This window comes from Neoarius graeffei, chromosome 4 (assembly GCF_027579695.1).
Source record: "Neoarius graeffei isolate fNeoGra1 chromosome 4, fNeoGra1.pri, whole genome shotgun sequence".
NCBI classification, from domain to species: Eukaryota; Metazoa; Chordata; class Actinopteri; order Siluriformes; family Ariidae; genus Neoarius; species Neoarius graeffei.
The window spans coordinates 80,738,188-80,752,967 of record NC_083572.1 but is presented as its reverse complement, the minus strand read 5'-3'; the positions used below and the strand labels follow the sequence as shown (position 1 = coordinate 80,752,967).

At 42.8% G+C, this 14,780-nt stretch overlaps 1 protein-coding gene across 3 annotated transcripts in view; it reads right to left on the bottom strand.

The window, feature by feature from the left end:
* Positions 1-13,776, bottom strand: part of lpp (LIM domain containing preferred translocation partner in lipoma) — a 492,132-nt gene extending 478,356 nt beyond the window's left edge. Inside the window, exon 1 of one of the 3 annotated variants that reach the window (XM_060919812.1) lies at positions 13,661-13,776. The gene's annotated coding sequence lies outside the window, so the exon portion shown is untranslated. Of the gene's footprint in view, positions 1-13,066; positions 13,156-13,660 lie in introns of those variants that run through there. The other 2 variants (XM_060919814.1, XM_060919813.1) reach the window with 2 other exon arrangements.
* Positions 13,777-14,780: the final 1,004 nt, after the last annotated feature.

Here is a 14,780-nt window from a genome sequence, read left to right as displayed (position 1 = left end):
TATCTAGGATAAGCAATATCGTGGGAGATTTTAAATAAACCGTTGTTTACCTCTACCAAAAGGCTACAACGGGGTTGTAGTCATATCTTCCAACAGGACAACGCTCCAAAGCATGCGTCCAAAATCCAAACAAAATGATTTAATGACCAGAGACTCAATCTTTTGAGTGCTTATTGCCAAGAAAAGGAGTCGACTCACATTCCTTGCTTTGTATTTTCCTATCTCATCAGGCTTTATAGAAGACTTGGCTCAGTTAGATAAAGAAATGCAGGAATGTCAGATATTTTCAGTGCAAGATTAAGCTAATTAACTACAAAGATTGCTTCAGAACTTTTGTTTGTTACACATATGATGCCAGTAGGGTGGCACGGTGGTGTAGTGGTTAGCGCTGTCGCCTCACAGCAAGAAGGTCCGGGTTCGAGCCCCGTGGCCGGCGAGGGCCTTCCTGTGCGGAGTTTGCATGTTCTCCCCGTGTCCGCGTGGGTTTCCTCCGGGTGCTCCGGTTTCCCCCACAGTCCAAAGACATGCAGGTTAGGTTAACTGGTGACTCTAAATTGACCGTAGGTGTGAATGTGAGTGTGAATGGTTGTCTGTGTCTATGTGTCAGCCCTGTGATGACCTGGCGACTTGTCCAGGGTGTACCCCGCCTTTCGCCCGTAGTCAGCTGGGATAGGCTCCAGCTTGCCTGCGACCCTGTAGAAGGATAAAGCGGCTAGAGATAATGAGATGAGATGATTTCAAAGGCATTAAGAAGGCAAGAAATTGCACTAATTAACTTTTGACGAGGCACCGGTTAATTGAAAAGCATTCCAGGTGACTACCTCATGAAGCTGGTTAAGATAATGCCGATAGTGTACAAAGCATCATCAAGGTAAACGCTGGCTACTTTGAAGAATCTAAAATATGAAACTTTAACACTTTTTTGTTTACCACATAATTCCATTTATTTTTTTCGCGGTGCGGCTTCCATCAAATCCTGCGCTCTGGTTGGCTGGCGAGCAGGTCCGTATCCTACGATATGGACCCCAGTTACGGACCCCGGTTACAGACCTCTGCCGACTCGCTCGTTCACAACAACAAACATGGTAGCATTTTTTGTCAACGTTTATCTTTTTTTTTTTATAAGATTTATTTATAAGATTATCAAAACTCATAAATTTTTGCCAGCATTTCTCAGGAGAATAGCATTAATTTTACAGCATGGATAGCGATAACGACAGTGTTCACAGCGAAAGCAAGTTTTACTACCCTGAGGAAGAAGAAATAAAATAAAACGTTTCGGGAGAAAGCTAAAAACCTCTAACTGTTGCTAATGCCGAGCAAAAACATGGCTGAATCCTGAATGACTCCTATTTGTATAAATAGGGGACTACATAGGTGGCAAAATGTAGTTGTTTTCCTGCCATGGAAGTGCACTTGTATACCGAGGAGGAAACCTGCATTACAGCCGTGAATGAGGATTCAAAATGGCGGCTCGGCTCGGTTTTCCCTTTCGTGCGCTCTCGTTTTCTGTTAGAATTTGGTAAAGAAAAAAATAAATATATTATTTACCAGCTTAAGGTCGGTCCGTATGGTGAACATACAATAGGCCACATTTATCAATCAATCTTTTAATAAAGCCGTTTATAAACATAACGTTTGCGTGAGCCAAACTGGACTAACATTTTCTGCCAGATTTACAAGTTTCAGAAACGCTGATTTTCTTCATATTCACGTGTACATGTTGCTCAACCATCAAAATGCATTCTCGATACAGCTCGGTTGCATTTAGTGATGCCCTCAAAACACCATCAGGGTAATGACTGAAAGGCAGAAGTGGAAGTTATTTCGGCTCACTTCTGACAATAAAAATATGCAACAATATACAATTCTACTACTACTTCTTTCAGTTGTTCCTATTAGGGGTCGCCACAGTGGATAATGTCCCTCCGTCTCCTCAATATCTTTTTCTGTAGCACCAACCGTCCTCATGTCCTCCTTCACCACATCCATAAATCTCATCTTTGGTCTTCCTCTTTTCCTTCTACCTGGTAACTCTATCTCTGGCATTCTTTTCCCAACCTCCCCTGGATCTCTCCTCTGTACGTGTCCAAACCATCTCAACCTCGCCTCCCTCACTTTGTCTCCTGTCCCTCTAATATTCTCGTTTCTAATCCTGTCCAACTTTATCCCTCCCAATGAAAAGCTCAGCATCTTCAACTCTGTCACCTCCAGTTCAGCCTCCTGTCTTTTTGTCAGTGCCACGGTCTCCAAACCATCCAACATTGCTGCTCTTACTACTGTCTTATACACTTTCCCTTTCACTCTTGCTGGCAACCTTCGGTCACAAATCATTCCTGACACCCTTCTCCATCCATTCCAACCTGCTTGCGCTCTTCACTTCTCTTCTGCACTCGCCATCACTTTGTACAGTTGACCCCAGATATTTGAACTGATCGGCTTTGACCACCTCTATTACTTGTAGCTGTACCATTCCACTGTCCTCCCCCCCATTCACACACGTGCACTTCGTCTTGCTCCTACTTAATTTCATTCCCCTTCTCTCTAGTGCATATCTCCATGTCTCTAAGTTTTCTTCCACTTGCTCCCTATTCTCACTACTACTACAACCCCAATTCCAAAAAAGTTGGGACAAAGTACAAATTGTAAATAAAAACGGAATGCAATGATGTGGAAGATTCAAAATTCCATATTTTATTCAGAATAGAACATAGATGACATATCAAATGTTTAAACTGAGAAAATGTATCATTTAAAGAGAAAAATTAGGTGATTTTAAATTTCATGACAACAACACACCTCAAAAAAGTTGGGACAAGGCCATGTTTACCACTGTGAGACATCCCCTTTTCTCTTTACAACAGTCTGTAAACGTCTGGGAACTGAGGAGACAAGTTGCTCAAGTTTAGGGATAGGAATGTTCACCCATTCTTGTCTAATGTAGGATTCTAGTTGCTCAACTGTCTTAGGTCTTTTTTGTCATATCTTCCGTTTTATGATGCGCCAAATGTTTTCTATGGGTGAAAGATCTGGACTGCAGGCTGGCCAGTTCAGTACCCGGACCCTTCTTCTACACAGCCATGATGCTGTAATTGATGCAGTATGTGGTTTGGCATTGTCATGTTGGAAAATGCAAGGTCTTCCCTGAAAGAGACGTCGCCTGGATGGGAGCATATGTTGCTCTAGAACCTGGATATACCTTTCAGCATTGATGGTGTCTTTCCAGATGTGTAAGCTGCCCATGCCACACACACTAATGCAACCCCATACCATCAGAGATGCAGGCTTCTGAACTGAGCGCTGATAACAACTTGGGTCATCCTTCTCCTCTTTAGTCCGAGTGACACGGCGTCCCTGATTTCCATAAAGAACTTCAAATTTTGATTCGTCTGACCACAGAACAGTTTTCCACTTTGCCACAGTCCATTTTAAATGAGCCTTGGCCCAGAGAAGACGTCTGCGCTTCTGGATCATGTTTAGATACGGCTTCTTCTTTGAACTATAGAGTTTTAGCTGGCAACGGCGGATGGCACGGTGAATTGTGTTCACAGATAATGTTCTCTGGAAATATTCCTGAGCCCATTTTGTGATTTCCAATACAGAAGCATGCCTGTATGTGATGCAGTGCCATCTAAGGGCCCGAAGATCACAGGCACCCAGTATGGTTTTCCGGCCTTGACCCTTACGCACAGAGATTCTTCCAGATTCTCTGAATCTTTTGATGATATTATGCACTGTAGATGATGAGATGTTCAAACTCTTTGCAATTTTACACTGTCAAACTCCTTTCTGATATTGCTCCACTATTTGTCGGCGCAGAATTAGGGGGATTGGCGATCCTCTTCCCATCTTTACTTCTGAGAGCCGCTGCCACTCCAAGATGCTCTTTTTATACCCAGTCATGTTAATGACCTATTGCCAATTGACCTAATGAGTTGCAATTTGGTCCTCCAGCTGTTCCTTTTTTGTACCTTTAACTTTTCCAGCCTCCTATTGCCCTGTCCCAACTTTTTTGAGATGTGTTGCTGTCATGAAATTTCAAATGAGCCAATATTTGGCATGAAATTTCAAAATGTCTCACTTTCGACATTTGATATGTTGTCTATGTTCTATTGTGAATACAATATCAGTTTTTGAGATTTGTAAATTATTGCATTCCGTTTTTATTTACAATTTGTACTTTGTCCCAACTTTTTTGGAATCGGGGTTGTACTACTACTACTACTACTACTAATAATAATAATAATAATAATAAAACAAACTTCTCTCTACACAGCATTCTTCAATCTGACTAAAGCTTTTGACTTGGCCAACAGAGAAATCTTATGGATGATTCTAAGGAAGCATGTCTGCCTGAATGATACGCCTACTCCATAATAAGATGGCTGTGTCTGTTCTAGGTGAAGGTGAACAATGGGAACCTTTTCCTGTGAAAGTTGGTATTAAACAAGGCTGCGTAACAGCTCCCATGCTGTTTGCTCTCTACATGGGTGCCGTCTTGCAATTGGCAGAGCCTCAACTGAGAAAATTATGGAGCTCAAATCGGATTACTGATATGATGGGAACATATTCAACCTACGCCAGCTACAGACCAAAACAAAGGTGTCTACAGCTTCAATCGTGGAACTCTGATATGCTGATGACACTGCGGCCTGCTCGACATCAGAAGCTGGGCTGCAGAGAGATACAGATGCCTTTGCAGAAACGTATAATAGTTTTGGACGATCATTAAACAGCACCAAAACAGAAGTTACATATCGACCCATCTCTGGTACCACCATCTCAGCTGTCACTCAGCCTGAAATCACTGTGAATGGAACAGTCCTTAAAGAAGTATCTTGGCAGCGATGTAGCCAGTGATGCTCCCCTTTATTATGAGATTAACAACACGATCAGTGCTGCTGCAACAGCATTTGGCAAGTTACACAAGCGTGTTTTTGATCATCACAAACTAGAACCGGATACCAAAATACAAGTCGACCAAGCTATCCAACACTTTTGCATAGCTCTGAAATGTGGCCTATAGATCAATAATCAAGTAAAACAACTAGAGAAATTTCACCAAAGATATCTACATTAAATTCTGAGTATTAAATGGGAGGATCGTGTCACCAATGCTGAGGTTCTAGATCGGTCTTCTGTAACAAGCATTGAGGCTATGTTACAGCAGAACAGACTACGTTGGGATGGACATTTGGTTAGAATGGACGTACTCCGCCTACCTAAACAGCTTCTCTTCAGTTAGCTATCTACAGGAACCAGAAGCGTTGGTGCTCCAAAGAAGAGATTCAAGGATGTCCTCAAAAGGACCTTCAGAGATTGTGAGATTGGTAACTGGGCTACACTAAATAGACTGGCGTGGAGGAAAACAGTTTGTGATGGTGGGACGACCTTCAAAAGCAACAGGCAGAAGGCTGAGGAAGACAGAGATGCATTAGACGAAAGGCTGTTGAGGCTCTTAAACTGGGACAGTCTCCTTGGGTAGACTCCTGAATAAACTGCATTTGGACTGCCATGCTCGAGTCGAGCGACAGTGAATAATAAGAAGAAGAAGAAGAAGAAGAAGGCACTAAATTTTCCATCAGCTGAGGCACTTATTTACAGCTAATGTTATGGCTATGCACAAACAGACATGCCCGTCCTTTTAATTTCAATGTCAACATACCGTCACAACTTTTTCAGATTTGGGGTTGTACAAGTCACTCTTGATAAGGGCGTCTGCAAAATGCTGTAAACGTTCTGAAAATAAACAATTTTTATTGATTTGAGTGCAACCAGCACGTGCATGTAAGGACGCAGAGGCTTCGCAAAGTATCATCATTATCAGGATCACGTTTGTTTCTAGCCATGTTTATGGCCGATTTCAGTTTCGCTTGCGTTTTGTTTTTGTAACTATCACGCCTGCTAGTAAACACTCTTCCTGCACTTACATCCGTCTACCGTCGCATACCTGACAGAATACTTGCAAAGTCTCTGTGAAAACAGCGTCCTTATATGCGCATGCTGATTGCGCTCAAATCAGCATCAGGTGTTTCCCATAACGACTGGGTCCCAATCGCTCGCATAACGCACTCCGAAGGATCCTTGAGTGTAAATGCACTTCTTAAGTCTAGGGAAAGGTTAGGCTATGCCAAGCCACTGGGTCTCCGAGGAAATATTCCCAAACCCATCTGTGAGTATTTGCTACTTAGTTTGCCGACGAAAACATCGCCACCAAATTTTGATACACGCATTGAAATTTTTCGTGACGTTTTTGGCCGCTCATGAGGCGGAAACACAAAAAGCAACTCACGAAACTCAGAGAACATTCATTGTGAATTGCATGATTGGTGGCGATGCTACCAATTTTTCATTGCCAAGTATTCACAAGCTGGAGTGTGACCAAAGCCTTGGTCTTATGCATAAATTTACACGCACTCAGGGGCACCAGTAGGATATGAACACGACAGGATTTATGATTTTCATGAATACCAAATTTCTTGTGTAAACACTCTTACAAAATTTATGAATAAATCCATTCATATCCATCTTGCTCAATCAGGCCTATTGTCAAGTCACACTTGTATATTGATTAATGTATATAAAAACACAAACTACATTAAAAATTCTTCAATTTTTCTATTATTTCCTCCTTTCACTCACCACGTTAACGACTGAAGCACATGATGCGCCAAGAAATGACTGGGCTTTTAGTAAAAAAACACAATAATTACATTAACTTTCCATCTCTCCCAGCAAACAAGCATACACTTCTGCTTAGTCTGTTAGTGTACGGTGATAGAGTACGGTGTTACTATTCGAGAAAAAAAAAAAGACTGTATTAAAATCGCTAAGGGATTTACAGAAACCAACAAAGACAGGCAGCCTCAAAGGCAAGACTTAACTTTTAACTCAAGCATGGACGAGCCTGTCAAACACGTCGTTTATAAGTGAAGGTTTTAAAAGACCGTCAATGTTCACAATAGTAAAAAAAAGTTCAAACATTTGATGGCGAATGACAGAGAGATAGAGTTTGATGACTGAGCTCTGCAGGGGCCTTGATGTTATCGATTTGAGATTTATATCAAAGCGAAAGCCTGAATATCCTCACTGTATGAGGACAGATTAATATTTCAGCACATTAGCTACTTTAGAGAAGAACAATGTCTAGACACGCTTGCCAAGCTGTGACAGAAATGTTTGCTCTTGCCTGAAGAAAAAGCCTCACGTTCAAGACGATATGAGGAACAGTGGCTGCATGCAACTTCCAATATGTAAAGAAAATGCAAAAAATGTTTAAAAATGCAAACTGCATCAATTCCTGCCCTTACGAAACGACATAAGAAATCACTTTCCTGGTCAAACACGACAGTTGTAATGTGGGAAGATGTCATGGTACCATCAATGAATTACGAAGAATACCCTTCCATCATGGGGCGGCACGGTGGTGCAGTGGTTAGCGCTGTCGCCTCACAGCAAGAAGGTCTGGGTTCAAGCCCCGTGGCCGACGAGGGCCTTTCTGTGCGGAGTTTGCATGTTCTCCCCGTGTCCGTGTGGGTTTCCTCCGGGTGCTCCGGTTTCCCCCACAGTCCAAAGACATGCAGGTTAGGTTAACTGGTGACTCTAAATTGACCGTAGGTGTGAATGTGAGTGTGAATGGTTGTCTGTGTCTATGTGTCAGCCCTGTGATGACCTGGCGACTTGTCCAGGGTGTACCCCGCCTCTCGCCCGTAGTCAGCTGGGATAGGCTCCAGCTTGCCTGCGACCCTGTAGAAGGATAAAGCGGCTAGAGATAATGAGATGAGATGAGACCCTTCCATCATACTCAATCCAACAATCCAAACAAGGCATGAGCACCATAGAAATATCTACAGAGACATTTGGAAAGCTGATCTTCCCTGCAATATTATAAGCCTGATCAAAGCATGCAACACATCAGCATAAATGGTAACCACAACAGCAAAGAACAGTGAAATTAAGTATGTGAATTAAAATGTCAGTGGGTTAGTGTGACTCATATGAGCTCAACCATCAGCACCTACAGCTTCCTGTGTCCCTATGCAGCAAAATCTTGCAAAAAAAAAAAAACCTCTCACAAGGAAATCACAATCTGAAGCATGTTGATACTGAAAAGATACGCAATGTGTTGAGCAATTCTGGTGCTAATTTGTTGGTGGTGCTGTATTTTTCACTGTTCCTGTGAGACGTTAATGGTTACAAGATGCACTGATGCCACAGCAGGATATTGCCAATGCAGTTACAATGGGGTTCAATAGGACAGGGGAAAAAAAAGTCAATGAAAGAGGTTTAAACCTAAAAAGTCTACTTGGAAATAAAACCTGGATTTTGAATTACTGATATAACGGTAAAGATATGACTGTGGTTGTAAATACAGGCCTTTTATCACCAAAGTACTACAGGTAAAAGTCTATGAACCAGTTTCTGCCACCATAATAATGAGAATCTCATAATGAGATCTTATCCCATAATTATAATTTTTAATCTCAATAATGAGATCCTCTCATAATAAATGACTTAGCATCTCATAATAAGACTTACTATCTCTTAGTAATGAAACGAGAAAAAGTTTCTCATGACTGAGCAGGTCATATGAGATACCAAGTCATTATTCTGAGACACTATCTCATCGTAATAAAATGAGAAAGTTTCTCATAATAATGACTTAGTATCTCATAATACAACTTGCTATCCCATAGTAATGAAATGAGAAAGTTTCTCGCAATAAATGACTTAGCAAGTCATAATTTTTAAAAAGGTACAGAGCCATTACTATGAGATACTATCTCATAGTAATGAAATGAGAAAGTCTCATAATAATGACTTAGTATCTCACAATACAACTTGCTATCCCATAGTAATGAAATGAGAAAGCTTCTCGTAATAAATGACTTAACAAGTCATATGAAATACTAAGCCATTACTATGAGATACTATCTCATAGTAACTAAATGAGAGTTTCTCATAATAATGACTTAGTATCTCCTAATACAACTTGATATCTCATAGGAATGAAATGAGAAAGTTTCTCGTAATAAATGACTTAGCAAGTAATATAAGATACTAAGCCATTATTATGAGATACTATCTCATAGCAATGAAATGAGAATGTCTCCCATAATGATGACTTAGTATCTCATAATACAACTTGCTATCCCATAGTAATGAAATGAGAGTTTCTCGCAATAAATGACTTAGCAAGTAATAATTTTTAAAAAGGTACAGAGCCATTACTATGAGATACTATCTCATAGTAATGAAATGAGAAAGTCTCATAATAATGACTTAGTATCTCACAATACAACTTGCTATCCCATAGTAATGAAATGAGAAAGCTTCTCATAATAAATGACTTAACAAGTCATATGAAATACTAAGCCATTACTACGAGATACTATCTCATAGTAACTAAATGAGAAAGTTTCTCATAATAATGACTTAGTATCTCCTAATACGACTTGATATCTCATAGGGATGAAATGAGAAAGTTTCTCGTAATAAATGACTTAGCAAGTAATATAAGATACTAAGCCATTATTATGAGATACTATCTCATAGTAATGAAATGAGAATGTCTCCCATAATGATGACTTAGTATCTCATAATACAACTTGCTATCCCATAGTAATGAAATGAGAAAGTTTTTCATAATAAATTACTTAGCAAGTCATATGAGATACTAAGCCATTATTACGAGATACTATCTCATAGTAATGAAATGAGAAAGTTTCTCATAATAATGACTTAGTATCTCATAACACGACTTGCTATCTCTCAGTAATGAAATGAGAAACTCTCATAATAAATGACTTAGCAAGTCATATTATGAGATACTAAGTCGTTACTATGAGATACTATCTCAGTCATGAAATGAGAAAGTCTCATAATAAGGAGTTCATATCTCATAATACCACTTGCTATCTCTTAGTAATGAAAAAGTTTTTCATAATAAATGACTTAGAAAGACAAGATCTCCTAAGCAGGTCCTCTTAGTTCAGTTGACAGTCCCCTGGGAGGACTGTCGAATGCAAGCGGCTCAAGTACCACGAGCTGGTGGAGTAGTGCTGAAGGAGCGGCTGGAAAACTCACTGTGAGCCCATAGAAGTGGGATGTAGAAGCTGTGCTGCCCACTCCCTATGCAAGACCTACACCCTGCTCAGCATCACAGGAGCTGCAAAGAGGCGAGCCATCAAATCTACCACAGAGGCTGTAGAGAGGGCCTCTAGGTGGATTTGGATAAAAAGGTTCAAAACTTGGCCCCACAAACCGGGGTCTGATCATCTCTGGCTGGGATGTGAGGATGTCTGTTGTCGAAAGACTCGATGACCTCAGGTAACATCAAAGATGATGTGTCCCAGCGCATCTACGGATGGATCTATACACCATTATCTCATAATATCTTATCTGACCTGCTAAGTCATTTGTTCTGAGAAACTCTCATATTTCATGACTAACAGATGCTCCCTCATAATATGACTTGCTAAGTCATTATTGTGAAATATCTCATAGCCATGAGAAACTCTCATATAATAAAAAGTCATAATTTTGAGAAAGTGAAAACAGCAAGTCATCATTAGGAGACAGTATCTTAATAAAGGGTCAGGTCAGGGTCAGTTTTTGCTGGCTTTGCTACTGGTAACACTGTAACCCAGTACAACCTGCCGCATGGACGGGTGGTCAGCATCTAAACCGGCTCCCCCACCAGTGCTCTTTGGTTCACTGGTGAGGAGGGTGGCATGTCACCCAGCAGGACGAAAAACAAGACCTGTCAAAGGGCAGATGAGCTCCTTAAGAGATAACGGCCATCATGCAGACACAAAGGGCAGGTGGGGCTCTCAAGCCTTGGAAGGCAACCCACCTAGGGGAAGGACACTCCGAAAATAACCAGCATCCTTGCGCGTCGCTCATCTTGTGGCAACCTTTGCACCAGATAGCAAATGGCACGTACTGGACGAGAGAGTGGGACTGGAAGCGCACAGACCATTCTCACTATAATCCACTCAAGTGCAGGTCATCCTGCGACATACTGATGACGCTCCATCCTTTAAAGTGCATATCGGGGTAAATTCAGGAGCAAGATCAATGTAATTCTCCTATTTTATATTAAACTTTGGTCAAATATCTGTAACATTTTGCGCTATTTTTTCACCTTCCGCAATACCAGAAAAATTCAGTTGAAATCAAGCCATTTGAGGCGAATTGGTCCGCCTCTGAAAAAACTTGGCATTTGGATTTCCCGGCATGCATTGATTTTCGTGACATCACGTGCGGGACGCCTCCCTCTGAATCCTACGTCAGCGCTGGTTTGTTTATGAGAAAACGATCTGGTGGTTTTCTGCAAATTTCTTCAACGTTATCACGTAATTATTAAAATGGTTAACAGATGTATCGTAGGAGGGTATAGCAACACCAATCTTGATGGGATTAGTACTTTTCCAAAAGACCGGACAATGAGAGAGAAACGGGAGCGCTTGGTCTACACAGGCTGTGCACTGAAACCGTGCAAAGCTCACACTTCCGCAGGTGACGTCACGAATCTGGCTCCAGACTCCCTTGGGATTTTTCCAGACGCGTTTTGTTATATTATTTAATTTTTTTCTGCTGTAGACAGATGGCCTTGTGCAAAATTACCCTTCTGGAAGATTGTGTAAAGAGACATACTTTCATGTAAAAAAAAAAAGGGTCCAGGATATGCACTTTAAACTCATCAGTTTCAGGATAGGGCGGCACGGTGGTGTAGTGGTTAGCGCTGTCGCCTCACAGCAAGAAGGTCCGGGTTCGAGCCTCGTGGCCGGCGAGGGCCTTTCAGTGCGGAGTTTGCACGGTGTCCACGTGGGTTTCCGCCAAAGACATGCAGGTTAGGTTAACTGGTGACTCTAAATTGACCGTAGGTGTGAATGTGAGTGTGAATGGTTGTCTGTGTCTATGTGTCAGCCCTGTGATGACCTGGCGACTTGTCCAGGGTGTACCCTGCCTTTTGCCGGTAGTCAGCTGGGATAGGCTCCAGCTCACCTGCTACCCTGTAGAACAGGATAAAGCGGCTAGAGATAATGAGATGATATACAGGGCGGCACGGTGGTGTTGTGGTTAGCACTGTCGCCTCACAGCAAGAAGGTCCGGGTTCGAGCCCCGTGGCCGGCGAGGGCCTTTCTGTGCGGAGTTTGCATGTTCTCCCCGTGTCCGCGTAGGTTTCCTCTGGGTGCTCCGGTTTCCCCCACAGTCCAAAGACATGCAGGTTAGGTTAACTGGTGACTCTAAATTGACCGTAGGTGTGAATGTGAGTGTGAATGGGTGTCTGTGTCTATGTGTCAGCCCTGTGATGACCTGGCGACTTGTCCAGGGTGTACCCCACCTTTTGCCGGTAGTCAGCTGGGATAGGCTCCAGCTCACCTGCGACCCTGTAGAACAGGATAAAGCGGCTAGAGATAATGAGATGAGATATAGGGCGGCACGGTGGTGTTGCAAGAAGGTCCGGGTTCGAGCCCCGTGGCCGGCGAGGGCCTTTCTGTGTGGAGTTTGCATGTTCCCCCCGTGTCCGCGTGGGTTTCCTCCGGGTGCTCCGGTTTCCCCCACAGTCCAAAGACATGCAGGTTAGGTTAACTGGAGACTCTAAATTGACCGTAGGTGTGAATGTGAGTGTGAATGGTTGTCTGTGTCTATGTGTCAGCCCTGTGATGACCTGGCGACTTGTCCAGGGTGTACCCCGCCTTTCGCCCGTAGTCAGCTGGGATAGGCTCCAGCTTGCCTGCGACCCTGTAGAACAGGATAAAGCGGCTAGAGATAATGAGATAAGATGAATGAACATCCAATGTGACCACTTTTAAAACAAAACAAGTCAGAGCACTACATAAAGCTGGTAATGATATCTGAGGTGAGGTGAAACATGACAGTAATTGTGATCAGATAAGAAACATAAAACAATCTTGTAGAAGCTATTTCACAACTTCGGGGTTAGCTAACAACATTAGCATGCAGCTGATAGTATTTAGGACGAGCTGAACTGCTTTTTAAATAGTTAAAGAAGAAGAAGTGTCCATTTGTAGGTCCAGTAAAGGATAAATAATCTAACCATCTTCCAGACTCATTACTCAGGAATTGCAGTATGAACATGAGTAATGTATTCTAGGGATATTAGCCGCAAACAAACTGCCTCGGAGAAGTGATGAAAGAGTCAAATTGAAGAAGAAGAAGAAGAAAAAAAGGTCCTGAAAATGCTGAAATAAACCGCTTAAAGTCATGCTGGGACAGTGAAGCATGAAGGGCGCATTGTTATGAAGCAGATGCGCCTATACAGTCTTTACTTCCGCATTCCTGCGACTTTTAATAAACACTACAGGCTCCATAGGGACCTGCACTCCCAAACCCCACCGAGTCACAGCACAAAACAAACGCGACACTTCCCCGCAGAAATGTGTAAAACGTCGCAGTTTTGAGGCAAGAGCGAAAAGAATGCCCTCCTATCCGCGAGCAAAAGCCCACGCCCTCCATTTTTTAATCCTTCCCGTTCACCTTTTTTTTTTTAACGCACAGCAACACAACGGTTCCGATTCGACTCCATTCATGCAGAGAAAGAAACAAAGTGACATCCTCAACAGGAACACACACACATATATATCAATACAGGGGAAAAGGCTCCAGCTTCATCTCGTAGTGTTTCTCTTACCTCGCTTTCTATGAAATCTGGGTTTCAGATCCCACTTAAAGTGAAACAACTTTTTTTTTTTTCCCAAATCTGGGAGAGGAACAGGCAGTGACGTCAGAGGAGCAAATTCCAGCCCCACAGAAGTTGCCCATGTAAGGCAGTGTGTGGTCTGTAATAAACATGCTGCAATCACCAGTTCCTCATAAGCATGTCACTGTGATTGTGCAAACACACACACACACACACATTCACACTCACCTCCATGTGCCCAGGCTTAAAAAAGTGGTGCTTGAGATGCAAGATCTGCATCTACTAACTTAACTGAACTCCTCGCTCATTTGCACTATTCCGCACTACCTCACCTTAACAGCTCATTCTCATCTCATTATCTGTAGCCGCTTTATCCTGTTCTACAGGATCGCAGGCAAGCTGGAGCCTATCCCGGCTGACTATGGGCGAGAGGCGGGGTACACCCTGGACAAGTCGTCAGGTCATCACAGGGCTGACACACAGACAACCATTCACACTCACTGTCAATTTAGAGTCACCAGTTAACTTAACCTGCATGTCTTTGGACTGTGGGGGAAACTGGAGCACCCAAAGGAAACCCACGGGGACACGGGGAGAACATGCAAACTCCGCACAGAAAGGCCCTCGCCGGCCACGGGGCTCGAACCCGGACCTTCTTGCTGTGAGGCGACAGCGCTAACCACAACACCACCGTGCCGCCCTATGTACATATCTCATCTCATCTCATTATCTCTAGCCGCTTTATCCTGTTCTACAGGGTCGCAGGCAAGCTGGAGCCTATCCCGGCTGACTATGGGCGAGAGGCAGGGTACACCCTGGACAAGTCGCCAGGTCATCACAGGGCTGACACATAGACACAGACAACCATTCACCCTCACACCTACAGTCAATTTAGAGTCACCAGTTAACCTAACCTGCATGTCTTTGGACTGTGGGGGAAACCGGAGCACCCGGAGGAAACCCATGCGGACACGGGGAGAACATGCAAACTCCACACAGAAAGGTCCTCGCCAGCCATGGGGCTCAAACCCGGACCTTCTTGCTGTGAGGCAACAGTGCTAACCACTACACCACTATGCCGCCCTATATATATATATATATATATATATAT